Source organism: Vigna unguiculata, chromosome 10, assembly GCF_004118075.2.
Source record: "Vigna unguiculata cultivar IT97K-499-35 chromosome 10, ASM411807v1, whole genome shotgun sequence".
Lineage (NCBI taxonomy): Eukaryota > Viridiplantae > Streptophyta > Magnoliopsida > Fabales > Fabaceae > Vigna > Vigna unguiculata.
The window spans coordinates 34924680-34937838 of NC_040288.1; the positions used below are offsets into that span (position 1 = coordinate 34924680).

Here is a 13159-nt window from a genome sequence, read left to right on the forward strand (position 1 = left end):
AATAGATAAATATGTGTTTTTTTATTGATGAAATGGGTAAAAATGAATAGATTACGAATTTTGTGAAAGTTTATGAGTGATTCGACAGATAAAAAGTAATTATAATAAATTAAAATTAAAATTTATTGAATTACTTTTGATGTTAAAAATATAATGAAAAGATTAAAAATATTAAATTTTAAAAAGGAAAACACACAACACAAATCAACGTTGATTAGTTGGATTTTCTTATTCTCACACTCTACATAACACACATCACAATTATACACACAACACATCGACATCGGTTAGCTAATCGGTGTTCTCGCACTCCACACCACACACATTAGAACTAGTTAGCTAACCGATTTTGTTACTCGCATACAATACACACAACACACTTGTTTACCCTACACACCATGTCAAAATGAAAGAAAGAAAGTAGTAAACAAACAATTGTTCATGACCTTCAAGACCTTGTTGTATCATCATTCTATCATCATTCTTTTATGTATTAGTCTATTAAAGTTGTTAATTTTTTGTGGTCGTCTCTTTATAAGTCTTCTAAAGTATGACTCATATCATGTTCATCAAATTTTCTACAATTTATCATTTTAGTTCTTTGCAATACATTCCAGTGTTAATTAATATGAAAACAAATAAAAACAGATAAAAAGCTGAAAAAGCTTAAAAATACATCATTTTAAAATAAATTTATCAGAGAAATAAAAAATAACAAAGTATTTATGATAATCTAATATAAACTTATTATTATTGATAAATATTATTAAAGGTTTATTTTTAAAATTTCATTTTAAATATAACAACATTTTATATTATATATAGTAAATTGTAAAAACTTATAAAATTATTTTTAAAACATGTTGTACTTTTATCACTGTTTCATTTTATATTTGTTGACTTAGAGCATGTTTTCTCCCATACCATTGCCAGCTGTTTCGTTCAACATTACTCAGAAGGCAAGACCTTACTGGTCACTACAATATAACAACATATGCTTTCATATTGAATAAGTTTTTTTTTTTTTTTTATTAAAGATATCTATGGTTAATTATTTTCCATTTTTTCTTCATAATCACTGTAGTTTCAATCATTTATAAATTATGTATATTTTCATATTTTTTATTGAAATCATTTTAAATTTATTTCAAATTAATATTTTATTTGTCTCATTTAAAATCATATATTCCTCAATAATTTTGGATTCATAATTTGGTAGAAATGTTTGATGAAAAGTTGGTACATATTAACTGAATTGGAAGGCAGTGTCTGAACATAAATTTAATGCTGCCGTGAATGTCACCTGTCATGAACTACTAAAAGTAAACATTGTATTTTTTTTTTCAAGTTAATAGTTGCACGTTTTTTTTATGTTTACCCACTTTATGTAAGGATACATCTTTTTCAATGATAGATGACAAAGTTTATGGTGCGTTAAGACTAAATATTTTAATAATTTTAAAGATGTCAACATTACGTATAATTTAAAATGAAATTATTTTCATTTTTTAAAAATGTTTTATTTTCTTAAGTTTAGGAATTTTCTAACTGCATTTAGGTTTTTCAAGTTTTTTTTTTCTTTTTTGAAATTGAGATTAGACTAAAATAAATTTATTCTGAGTTGAAATTGAAGTAAAGAATAGTTGTTTTGAATTTAGTAAGTTTTAGTTTAATTTTTTACAACAATACTGAGTTGTTATTTTTATTGTATTTTCCTTATATTTATTTCAAGGACTTAGTCAGTACATTTAGCATTTAATGTTGTAGCTTTAGTAGAAGGAGATGGTAATAATTATTTTCTTCTTTTGAAAATGTGGTCGCTTAAATGATAATAAAACATTTGAACTAAAACAGCAATATTAATTCTCTATCATATAAATGAATATCAACAAAGTATTGTGTAAATGTTTATTGACTAATAAAATCAATACATAAGAAACATATTAAAAGATTATATATATATATATATATATATATATATATATATATATATATATAATTTAGGGTTAAATATTTTTATCTCTTAACTTTCAGTAAAAATTAAAATTAGTCATGTCTCGAAATTTTAATTTAATTTAGTCTTTTAATTATAGAATTACGTGAATCTAGTTCTCTTAACCAATTTTTATAATTTTTATTAAGTTTATTTGCAATGTTAGTTAAAAGAATTATTATAAAATACATTAGAAACATTAAACATTAAATAAATTTTTAAGTTTTGTATTATATCATGAAAATGAATAAAATTTAATAAATCATTTTAGCTTTTCACTTCTTGGTATTTAACTTTCCTTGTTTAGTTTTATTTAGAATAAAATATTATTATTATTTATTTAAACTAATTATAAGGCCCATTAAGAATAAATAGTGATAATTGTAAGGCCCATTAAGAATAATTCCTTTTTGCCTGCCCTAAATTAAAGGGGCTGCCCTTGTAAGTGGGCCTAAGGGCTGGCCCAGTAAATAAAATCATCTTTCGTTGCCCTAAGTCTCACTTTCCACTCATTTTCACAGAACATAGAGCTGCAGCCGCCTTCTCTGCTAGGGTTCCACAACACATTCTGTTCGTATTCAGCTTGGCCGTCCTTAGCTCACGTAAGTGCTCTCCAACTAGTAGTTTCCCTCCTTAGTCTATTTTCGTAACTGTTGTCAGGGTTCCGTAACGACCCGTTTTTATTCGTTGTTTTCCAGCTCTGAGTCTGTTCCTAGAAGTTATTCGTGCTCCACAGTTGGGGGTCGAGGTTTCCAGCTAGCTTTGTCCAGGTACGAGAAGCTAGAACCTCTTTATTTAATGTGATTTCAAGCTGTTTTGCGGTATATTTTTATGATCCTTGAACTGGTATGTTGCTGTGAATGCATGGAATGGTTGGTGTTGTTGTTGGTATGTGCAAAATACGACTGTTACAAGCACGGCAGTGGCGGCGACTGTTAAACTCGCCCAAGCGAGCTTGTCTCGCCTAGGCGAGGTGAGCAGAGGTTCGCCCAGGCCTTCTCGCGCAAATGGTCGCCCAGGCGACCCGCTCAGTTTCGAGCAAGCGAGAGTCCCGCCCAGGCGAGGCGAGTCTCGCCTAAGCGAGAACGTGCGGAGGCCCCTGTTCCAGATTCGCGAACTCTCGCCTAGGCGAAGAGAACTCGCCTGAGCGAGAGACTCTCGCCTGGGCGAGGCTCCTCAGCCTGAGTGACGGGTTGAGCGAGAATGCGTTCAGCTTGGGGTTCTTCTTATTTTTTGATGGTTGAACTGTGCTTTATTGTACTATTATATGATGGCATGGGGGAAATGAGTATGCATGTTTGGGAGGAGATTATTTGTGGGGGATTGTGAGCTTGGCATGATTTCTATATGAGTTGTACATGAAAAGTTGAACACATATATATGTGCGTGTTGTCACGAATTTGGCATGAGCAACAATGGACCTTGATGGTTGGTGAACCAATGGCATGGTATTGGTATGAGAATAGGCAATTTACTCATGATTGGTAACGACGAGTTGGTGTTGATTCTTACTGGTGGGAAATGAGGGTTGGTCATGGATTTTGGTATGAAATTTTATGTGGAACGTATGTGTAAATTCTTGGTTGTTTATATATGTTGGTTCGTGTCAGTGCGTAATTCCTTGGGGTCTCTAGATGAGACTTTCAGGGTCGCGCTTCAGTGGTCGGGACGTAATTCCATGGCCCATGTTAGTGGGTGTCCATGGTGGTGCCCCATCCGTATAACTAGGTAAGGATTCAAGGTAAGGTTGCATCCTGACACTCTAAGGAGTCAGTTAGTCTCACCTAGAGCGGACCGACTCTTGTGGGGAGAGTAGTAGGAGGCCTGAAATTCATTAAGGGCTAACCTTGTGGTGAGGGAAAATTGATCCATTATAACACTTGTAACACATAGCTCGGGGGTGAGCAACTCGAGGGTGAGCAGAGGTATCCACCACAAGTGCAAGCATCCACTGAATCCGACCAGGTTATACGTATCCGGATGAGTCGAGTCGAGTCATAGTGTATTGATTGAAAAGTCATAACATGCTTGGATGTTGTATGGATATTGAATGGTGAAAATATATTTGACTGTATAATGAAAATGTTGTTGGCTCTAGCTTACCCTGTTTGTGTTATGGTTGTCTTGTATGTAGCTCTTCTTTCTTGCGATGATCATCAATTTGATTGATGGGAGCAGATGGGCGAGGTTCTCGTGGTCAGCAAGGAAATGGCGATTCTGCTGCTTAGCCATCTGGACTGGCATTACAAGAAAACTGGCTATTATCTAGGAATATTTATCTACGAAAAATATTTCGTAGATAATTTTATTTTATCTACGAAAAGTAGGCGTAGATAATGTATACATTCGTGGGTAATAGAAAAATAAATTACGTACGGAAGTTTCGTAGGTAACCATGACTGACTTTGGTGGAAAACTTTTCTACAAAACATTACCTATAAAAGTCTGCGTAGATAACTAATATTATAAAAAAATATATAAAAAAAAAGTCCATGGATTTTATTTTCTTCATGGTTTTCTTTAGGGCTATGACCCCTGTATTACTTTATGCCTTCTTGCTCTACTCTCAATTGTTAGACTTTTATCTAGTTTTCCTTTGGCATCGTGGTGTGTCCAGTTTGTAGGAGTTGTGTTAAAGATCCTAGGACTACGCTACAGTACTATTTTTGTGTGACGTTTCCTTTAATTTCGCTTAATAATTAAATGAGACGTTACAATAATATATTTTATCTTTAATACGATAAAAAAATAATATCTTTTTGCATAAAATTATAATTTTATTAAAATTTTGTTAATGATTAAAGTAATTAAACACTATTTAATTTTTATTAATTATTTGTATTATTTACAAAATTTTAAAATATGAACTAAATTTCTAACATTTTAATAATGTATATACCAATTTTTACAACTTTTACATTTTACCATTTATAAAATTTTATAATTTTATTTTCATTTCTGATTTGTTTATTATAAATGTTTAAATATGAATATTAATTTTTTTAATTCATCATATGCATAAATATTATTTTTCTCAAAACAGATACTTTCAAATTTTGTAAATTTTTGTTTATTTTAATTGTAATATTTCTTATATTTAAATAAATGCACTTGAAGTATAATTTATTTATTATATGATCTGTTTGAAAAGGAAGTTGATAGAGAAAATGGATGCATTGGGCGTAGAGTAAATAATGAGAGAGGAAACAATGTCATCTCTCTAATTAAAAGGAACAAAGTCACTGTCCAATGCTTCAGAAAACTCTCAATTCAATTCAATTCAATTAATTGCAAAGGTACATAATTGGGTGAGAAGAGTATTAAATTTAACGTTAAAGGATGTGGAGTAAATGATTTCTGTACTTTTTCACCCTCTCCAATCAAATAGTCACATCAGATTTCTGTACTTTTTCGCTCTCTCCAATCAAATACTCACATTATCGTCACATTGTATATGCTTTTTGTTTTTTTAGGAGATCTATTATTGAAAAAAGAAGAAGAGGAAGACATAGAGATGATTCCTTTATGGTCTTCATGGAAAAGATATTTGATAATAGCAACGAAATGTTATCTAATTTATCAAAGCAGAACTCCAGCGAATTCGCTTAGAATCTTTGGTCAAAGCCTGATATCATAACCAGCCTTCCTCAATCGGCTAGCGTATTGGCACTAGTTCACAGGGAGAAAAGAGAAAAATTCTTGAAAGAGAAATTATTATTCTTTTTTAAAGATTTGTGAGTGACAGTGAAATGAATTTGAGAGTAATATTTTTTAAAGTTTGTGAAGGATTCGACTTATATAACTAAAAAAAATTAAATTTAATAGATGAAAATGTAAAATGGTCTAATTATCTTTGGTTTTAAAGAAGTATAATAAAAAGATATTTAGATAAGTTGTAATTAATTTTTTATATATTATTATCATAAATAAAAATGTTAAAAATATTTATTAATTGAAAAAAATATATTTGATATAGAAAATGTAATATTTTAATTTAAAAAAAAAAACTTATTCACTCATGTCATTTTTGGAATCGATTCCACCTCATCCATAATTTCTTCCCTTCTCCTTTGTGAAGTAATAGAATTTGTTCCACTAACCCAGAACCAATTTTCACATTGTTCAAAGCTCAACCATGGATTTGTTCCTTGACCATCATGCATGGGATATGAAGGCTTTGATTTGAATTGAGGGTAGTTTGGTCATTGCAATGTTATCACCTCCAAATCTTCTCATTTATGCGAAGATTAGAAAAACAATACATCTCGCAAATTCGTTCCGTCACCCCTCTCAAATCACTAAAAATGAATGGGAAAATTAATCGCAAATCCGCACTTCACGTTCGTCGTGAATACGAAATCCACCGTAAAGAATACGCCCTAAAGGTGTTTTACATTAGTATTAGGATAGATTTGGAGGAAAGTGTGAAGATGAATTTGTGTGGATTTGAGTAGATGAATATGTGTGTTTGTTTTAGTGAATTTAGAGGGTAAAATGAATGAATTTGGAGATGAATTTTTGTGAAAGTTAGTGAGTGATGTGATAGATTAAAAAAAATTTAATAGATAAAATTTGAAGATTACTAAAATACCATTGATGGTAAAAATATATGAAATGATTTTTTGATTAGTTAAAAGTATTAAATTTTAAAAAATATTATTTAATAAATTTTAATAAAAAATTAATAAAACATAAATTACTTTAAATTATTATTATTTTTATAATAATTACTATTATTTAAAATATTATTAATAATCAATATTATTATTAATTATTAAATATATTATTTTTATAATTTATTGTTATATTTAATTACTATATATATTCTTTTATATATATATATATATATATATATATATATATATATATAAATATTATTACACACACTACACAACATCGGTGACGTAGCCGGTGTCACTCTTCTTATTGCACCAGCACTGGTTACGTAATCGGTGCAACCCCTCACAACCCAACCCATTTTCCTTCACTCAAACCACACACCAACATCGGTTCACTTCACTCACACCAGTGCAAAAAGTCATTAAATAACACCACCACACCACTGGTTCAGTTCACCCATACACACCAGTGCATGTTGGCAGAAAATGACACTTACCACCACATGGGAAAAGAACATACAGAAGCTGGTTCACGTGTTTGGTAAAAATAACCCAACTATAGGGTTAATTGGGTAAACTTACTTATAATACACTCAAATCCGGGCATATATGCAGAGATAGAATATGGAATGGATTCTGCAAATCCACTCCTTCAAATAAATGTAGATCCGCTCAAAAGAACAAACGCGTTGCCACAAATCCATCCGTGCAAATACACACAACAATGCCATCCACACAAAGGAACACTACGTAAGTGTTTTTGAAGATTGATTTGTACAAAAGGGAGATAATGAATTTGAGCGGATTAGAGAGTAAAATTTGTGTTATTTACTTGAAGAAATTTAGAGGTGGAAGTGAGTAAATTCAGAAGTAAAGTATGAGAAAGTTTGTGAGTGATTTAATTGATGTGATGAATTAAAAACTAACTTTAATGGAAAGAAAAACAAAATTACCAAATTGCTCTTGATGTTAAAGTAATCTAAAATTATATTTAGATGAATTAAATTTATTTTATAAAAAATATTTAAATGAATAAATTACAAAACTATTTTAATAAAAAAATTAATAAAAATACAATATATTTACTTCTTCAACTTTATTTTTTTTTTATAACAATTTAGAAATTTGGAGTGTTAATGATTGTTGTAAGCATAATTTTAAAAGTCATATTTTTATATTACTATCATAACTATACAACATTATTAGTGATGATTTGCGCCTCCAAATTTTGAAGGCAAAAGCCACAGTTGCTAACTCCAAATCATGAGTAAGATAATTCTTCTCATGATTCTTTAATTGCCTTGAAGCATAAGGTACATGTTTCTTCCCTTGCATAAGAACACACCGAAGTCCCTAGTAAGAAGCATTATAGAAAACCTAAAAAGGCTTTATCGTATTCGGAATTGCCAATATCGGGGTACTAGTCAATCTATTTTTGAGTTCTATAAAACTTTGCTTGCATTTATTGTCCACACAAAAGGTTGATATCTTCAAGTTAACTATGTAAAAGGGTCTACAATGTTTAAAAAACCTTCGATAAACCTTTTGTAATATCATTCTAAACCCACAAAACTTCTAATTTCAATCACTATATTTGGACCCTCCCATTTCAAAACTACTTCTACTTTTGCAGGATCAAAAAATATTCCTTGAGTCGGTATAACATGCACCAGAAAATGCATTTCTTCCATCCAAAACTCACACTTTGACAGTTTGACATATAATTTATTTTCTCTCAAAATGCCCAACATTATCTCAAGTATTCTTCGTGTTCTTCCGGAGTCTTTGAATATATAAGGATATCGTCTATAAATACGACAACAAACTTGATGATGAGCTCAAAATTGATATTGCATTTTACCAAATACCGATAAGACAGAAATTACATAATTATATCATGGCATGAGCATAAAAAATTCTTTTAGGCGATATACAGTCATCCAATTGTGAATAAAATCACAATAGTGTTTCAAAAAGAAAATAACTGGGATTAAAACCAGTACATCAAAATGTAAGTTTTTCCTATACAAAAGCTAAGAACTGATCTTAGTTTCTCTTCTAAATCAACCCCACATCTACTTCTTTTCCACACCTACATTATCATCTGCTCACACAAATTATCATGATCACGACAGACAAATAACAATACCATACATAAAAGTACACATGTAAGCTAGAGATGATTTAAAACTTATAAGTTTTAAATAAAAGATAGCATTACTATAAAACTTATAACTTGGTTATTTCAAACAATCTCAGACAATCTATCATCAATATTTAAGTTGTCAAATATTCACAAATCATTTAAGAAATATCATTACTGACAAGACTTTCGGAGGACTGATGTATTGACTAACAACCTAAGATTTTGCTAGTTTACTTTCTAAGTTTTTATTTTTCAACATTCCTCGTTGGACGACTATGTTTGCCCAATGAATAAAAGCCATTGTTTCAACACTCCCAAGGCCATTGCACTCGCTTAACGAATTATTAGACTTGTTAAATTAACCGTTGGCAAGAACATGTTACACATTTGGCAAGCGTACTAAATCGTTCAAGTAATAAAATGGGAAGTCCATATATTGTAATCCCAAGAGACCCATGTTGTTCTTAAAAAAATATGTTTATTTATTGGTTTAGGTTAAAGAACTCTTGAATATTGAAAATAATTGATTTTATGAAAATAACTCTAAGATAAAGAATGCAATTAAATGGATGGAAATACTTATGCGGTAAAGACGAGTCTACATTATCTACTTGTTTTTTTGTGTTGTCTTCTGCTGAGCATTAAAAATACAATGTGTTGGTATTTTAAATATCTTTTTAATATATTTTAAAACGTCAAAATTAGTGGTAATCAGTATATTATGAAGGCACAACACAAAAAAATCCAACAAAGAATCCAAATTCGGTAAAGACTTCACTAAGATTAGATTTGATGCATGAAATCAATATGAAAAACACTAAAGAATATGCCTCCAATTTCTACTTTAGCATTCACACCACTATTTAACAAGCTAAACTTATTAATAAGAACCCTACTCTCTTGGACCTTTTCTTATTAAAAGTTCACATTAAACATTAAGTTCAGATGTTAAGTGTTAGAAATGATTAATCAAATAATACTAATAATAATAAAAATAAGAATATAATAATAATAATTATTAGAGCAATAATAATACTAAGAAATATATATGAATAAAAGAATATTAATCAGACCCAATTCTTATAACAATAAGAGATAAAAAGTAAATGAGGAAAGAAGTAAAAATATCCTGGGTTGAGACACACAAAGCACTGTCTTTATATAGAAAATGTTCCTACTGCACAAGGCAAAACAAAATCATATATGCTTCTCTCCCAAGATATAACAACCTATCAGATCAATCAAGTGTAGTGAAGGATCTTTGAACCTTATGAACACTATTGTTTTAAAAGATAAAATACCTTTATCTAAGCTCTAATGTTTGTTGTCATAAGTAGTAGAGAAAGACTTAAGAGCCAATTGTAATAAGTCTAATTAAATAAAATATTAATTCGTAATGAAATTATAACCGATAACCATAAATAACATTTGCCCATAAAATTAAAAGTCCATACAAATATTAGTAACCCTAGGATAACATTTTAATTATATATTTTTTAAATTATATTAAATATTTCAAACAATCCCCCACATAATTAAAAAGAAATAAAAAAATATATCATCTTTTGAAACAAAATATTGTACTTCAGCGTAAGGAACCTTCTAGGTTTGAGTCTTACACCTAGTACTTATGAACTTCCACCCGAGAAAAGGCAGAGACTTAATTTTCTTAAGTTACATCCCCTGTGACCGAATTTTAGTAAATAAGAACAATATTAGTGTTCATTTTAGGTAATAAGTGGTTGCACGTTACGACCTTGTGCATGTATTTTGTTTCATGAGTGTCACTTAGAGACTTGCCCATGTCTCACAATGGCAACCTCACCATCACATTCACTAGGTAAACCCTCAAAAGGTGATTTGTGACTCACACCCCTACAATAATTGTCATTGGGTTTATTAAGAGGTATTTTATAAAATACGCATAATAATGTAGATACCTCAATCTTATTATTGTCATAATTTATAATACACCTAGCCATAGGAATGATACATAACATTTAATTAAATAAGGTGGTATACTTTAGTTAACAACAATTTCGTTATTACCCATTGAACTATATTATATAAGATCACTATTCACGTGGAGATGGGTGTCAAGTGTTGCAACTAATTTATGGTTATGGGTTTTAGTCTCATTTCCCTCGACGTTTCAAATACTTTTTGAAGCATCAACCCTTTGATAAACAGATCTGCAATATTTCTTTTTGACATGACAAAGTCAAGAGAAATAATACCATGAGTAATTAACTTTCTAATAAATTTGTCTCTCATTCTCATATGCCCTTTTTTTTTCATTGACATTTTTACTAGAAACTTTAAATATAACAATTTGATTGTCACAATTCATTGAAAATAGGAAAAATCTATGCTTCCATAGTAGATCATGACAAAACATATTACCAGAATCAATATCCAATTTACATTAATATATCCTTCAATAATATAAAAAAATTGGACATATTGAATGTTATAACAAGAAGAAACACAAATAATATTATTACTAGATGGCAAAATAGTATTAGAGGTATATTTTGACTCACTTCATAATACATAATCAAGAAATTTTCTTTTCTTATTAAGAGGTATATTAACCTTTGCAAGACACCCCATACTTTAAAATATTTTAAATGTGATTTTCGTTTTTTTCATAACTCAAGGAATTTTATCACAACCTTTATTAGAATTTCTATTTGATAATATGATAAGTAAAATATAAAGTTTTACCATATATATTGTTAACTTTATTATATATAAAAATAATATAATTCCAGTGTCATTACTAACAGTAACAAAACTTGGAGAAAATTTTCAGGGGTAAGTTATATTTTTTATTTATAAATTATTTTTTCTAATTAAAAAGTAAGTTTTCATTTCCTCTCATAATTTTCTCTATTCAAAATAAACACACATGATAGTAGAATCCAACAAAATATGACAATAATATATATGAAAGAAAAACATAAAGTTTATCATCAAAGATAATATATTAACAAAAGAAAAAATTACCGTAAGTCAGCGACTCTACGTTCTTTCAATTACTTAAAATATTTAATAATTGAATCAGAACTAAAGCTTGTTGCAATATCCCTTTCAATATAAAGTATCATACTTATTGCTAAAATTCCAGCCTCCATCTTATTTCTCAACCTGTTCTTGATTATTTTTATTGCAGAAAAATATCTTTCAGTTGTAGTTATAAAAATAGGAAGAGTAATGATATGGACCCCATTTTATATAAGGCCTTCGTACCTCGTCAATTTGATTTGGTTGGTATGGCCAAATTTAAGGACGCTTCCCTGAATCACGTTCTAAAGAATTTTCAAATTCATTATATGTAACTCTAGGAGCTTTAGAGAGTTGTTTTTTATTTTCTTCAATTCTTGGATTCTCATGAAGTTTCACAAGTTTAGTTGATATAGATATATTTTTTCATTTTCATCATAGGTTTTCCTCTTGAAAAAATAATCAATTTTTTTTACTCTTTATCATAATTTTTCTAATACGAATTTGTCACCTTGAAAAAAATTATGAATAACCCAAACTAAATTTCAAAACCAAAACTCAATATTTTAAAAAAATTAACAACTTCTAAATGATTAGCTTTCCTTACCTACTTAAAGTAGATTCCTAATATTGTTATTCCTTTACACAACTTCAAAGCCTAAAATAATCCATCTACACAAAGTAGAGTTCCATAAACAATTTGGTCATGATTTTATTATCTGTAACAAATAGAGATCTGTCTATAATCTAGAAAAGTCATACATAAAAGAAAAACATATTGCTTCAAACAAAAAAAAGAGTAAAAAATCAACCTACTCAAAGAAGAATTTGTTCGGTCCAAAATGTTCCTTAGCTCATTAATTTCGCCTTGGTGCAATTTGATTTTAAAAATGATAAGAGATTGAGGGTGAAAGTAGAAATAGAGAGGGACAAAATTGTTCCATTTTTACAAAAATTGGGACTAAATTGAGACAAATTAAAATAAAGGGACCAAATTGAGACTAAGAAAATGACACGTGGTGTAATACTGACATGTGTCATTGTCACTGCCACGTGGCACGATGACAGCTTGACACGTGGCAATTTTTTTAATTTTTTTAAAAAAATTCAAAATAAAATTCAAAATAAAAAAAAATTCAAAAAAAAATAATAAAAAAATTCAAAAAATCGAGGAACTGACACGTGGCACTCCCTCTAACGGCGTCAACATTGACTTAACGGCAAGGGCAAACGTGAGACGTTTCAACAAAAAAGGAGACCATATTGAGACTTTTAAACATTTGGGTACCATTTTGAGATTTTGACTCCAAAATGGGGACCAAAGGCATAATTAAACCATAAAAATAATATTAACTTGAAGTTTGAAATTAGATTGATAATTTTAAACAAAGCTTG

General features: G+C 29.5%; 1 protein-coding gene across 1 annotated transcript in view; it reads right to left on the reverse strand.

Annotated features, from left to right (window-relative positions):
- Positions 1 to 13159, reverse strand: part of LOC114166401 — a 104097-nt gene that overhangs the window by 37352 nt on the left and 53586 nt on the right. The window lies entirely within an intron of this gene.